The 2,318-nt window shown below is 34.9% G+C and overlaps 1 long non-coding RNA gene across 1 annotated transcript; it reads left to right on the top strand.

Annotated features, from left to right (window-relative positions):
- The first annotated feature begins 361 nt into the window (after window positions 1–361).
- LOC147032060 (uncharacterized) lies at window positions 362–2,039 on the top strand. The gene is made up of 3 exons (XR_015051921.1): window positions 362–1,576; window positions 1,674–1,838; window positions 1,936–2,039. It is a non-coding gene; the product is annotated as an uncharacterized LOC147032060 (long non-coding RNA).
- The last annotated feature ends 279 nt before the right edge of the window (window positions 2,040–2,318 follow it).

The following is a 2,318-nucleotide window of genomic DNA, read 5'->3' as shown; positions in this document are numbered from 1 at the left end:
ATATATATATATATATATATATATATATATATATATATATATATATATATATATATATATATATATATATATATTCATAATTTCAAACGTCGCAGTACGTTGTATTCACCATATTTATATAAATAAAATCACCATATTGCTTAAAATAATATCATGATCATCTTGATAAAATTTATATAGATATAAAATTATCTATCTATATAAATTATATACATTTATATAGATTTATACAGATAAAATTACCATATTGCTTAAAATAAAATTTTCTTCATGAAAATCACACGGTAATTTATAGATGCTTTTCCTTTAAACTAAAATTTTCTTGATGAAAATCCATTTAATTTACAGGTGAATCTGTGCTTAAAACCATTTTACCCACCAACTTCTTTCACTTAATAAATACAATGTATCAAGACACAAAAGGCAAGTTTCACTCGATCTCTACATTTGTAAAAGATACTGAGACATATGTTGAGGATGAGTAGGGTAAGAATACTGATTCTGGCTCACTTTTCCCCATGTAAATGAATGGGGGATTTTCAGCGATTTATATTTTTTTTCCCTAAAAATAAATCCCCTTTTTATCCCAAGGTATATTTATTTGTCTCCCCTTTTAACTTGGAGGTTGAACCTCATTGAATTGAACACCTGGGGGTTGAACAGCTCACTCATTGAACCTATAAAGATTTGTTCATTCTCAAATTCCTTCAATAGTTTAATTTTCTTTGCACAATAATCCCCATCTAAAATATTGACAAACAAAACATTTGAATCTTTATATTTTTTAAGATACCCCTTTTGTGCCATTACGAAATGATAAACTTCTCTTAATGCTCTTGTTTGACCACCTCCTGAGCCACAGGTTATTTTTTGTTAAGCCCCGCCCACTTTTCTTTAAGCCCCGCCCACTTTTGCTAAGCTCCGCCCACTTTTCATAAGGTATTTTTTCTAAGCCACGCCCACTTTTGCTAAGCCCCGCCCACTTTTGCTAAGCTCCGCCCACTTTTCATGAGGTATTTTTTCTAAGCCACGCCCACTTTTCCTAAGCCCCGCCCACTTTTGCTAAGCTCCGCCCACTTTTCATAAGGTATTTTTTCTAAGCCACGCCCACTTTTGCTAAGCCCCGCCCACTTTTGCTAAGCTCCGCCCACTTTTCATAAGGTATTTTTCTAAGCCACGCCCACTTTTCCTAAGCCCCGCCCACTTTTGCTAAGCTCCGCCCACTTTTCATAAGGTATTTTTTCTAAGCCACGCCCACTTTTCCAAAGCTCCGCCTACTTTTGCTAAGCCCCGCCCACTCTTACATCATTTCCAGTTCATCTCTGACTCACAAAGAAATCACTAGAAAATTACAGGATGTTATGGTTTTGAAAAATTTCCCAATGAAGGCTTGCCTAGGCTTGCCCAGGGAATTTCCAAAGGAAACCACACCCACCAGTCTTTCTATATAAAAGCTTCAAACCCAGGCTCCATTTTAAACATTTGTTCTTGCTGGCAATGGTGTTCTGTGTGCTTGTCTTCTATGGAACTAAACCTTCAAGTTGATGAACTGGATTCAAACCTCTTATCTATTGAGGTAAGATTTTTTATTTTCCTATTTTCAAACTTTGATTGAAGCATACTCATTTAATAATTAATTAACTTAATTAATACATTATTATTTTCTCTCACAGGAAATTGTATCTGAAAATACTGCTTTTGCTACAACTTGGGGGGAAATTGTTGGCTTGGTTGAAGGACTTGAGTGGGATGACTTTGGTGTTCCTTGGAACTCTCTGTCTTTTATGGAACTAAACCTTCAAGTTGATGAACTGGATTCAAACCTCTTATCTATTGAGGTAAGATTTTTTATTTTCCTATTTTCAAACTTTGATTGAAGCATACTCATTTAATAATTAAATAACTTAATTAATACATTATTATTTTCTCTCACAGGAAATTGTGTCTGAAATACGAAATGAAAATACTGCTTTTGCTACAACTTGGGGCGAAATTGTTGGCTTGGTTGAAGACCTTATGAGCGACCAAGACCCACAGAGCAGGTTAGTCCTGATGACCCAACCAAAGAGTTATACCTTGGAGACCAGCAAAATCCTGAAAAGAGTTTTACAGCAATAGTACTCATTGTGAGTTATCAAGACAATACCCACTGAACAAGTTATACCTTGATGAGCCAGAATACAAGTTTTACCTTGGAGACTCACAAATTTTGAAAAAAATCAGTAAATGAGTTCTGCCTTGATGGTTTAAATAACTACCTTGGAGACTCAGGAAAAGGGTTTTGCCAAGATGGTTCTAAATATGGGGCCTACCTTGGA

The sequence above is a fragment of the Eptatretus burgeri genome, chromosome 2, assembly GCF_056783735.1.
Source record: "Eptatretus burgeri isolate ZD-2024b chromosome 2, Ebu_testis_v1, whole genome shotgun sequence".
Taxonomy (NCBI): Eukaryota; Metazoa; Chordata; class Myxini; order Myxiniformes; family Myxinidae; genus Eptatretus; species Eptatretus burgeri.
Note: the sequence above shows the minus strand (reverse complement) of the source record. Positions and strands in the feature narration are given on the sequence as shown.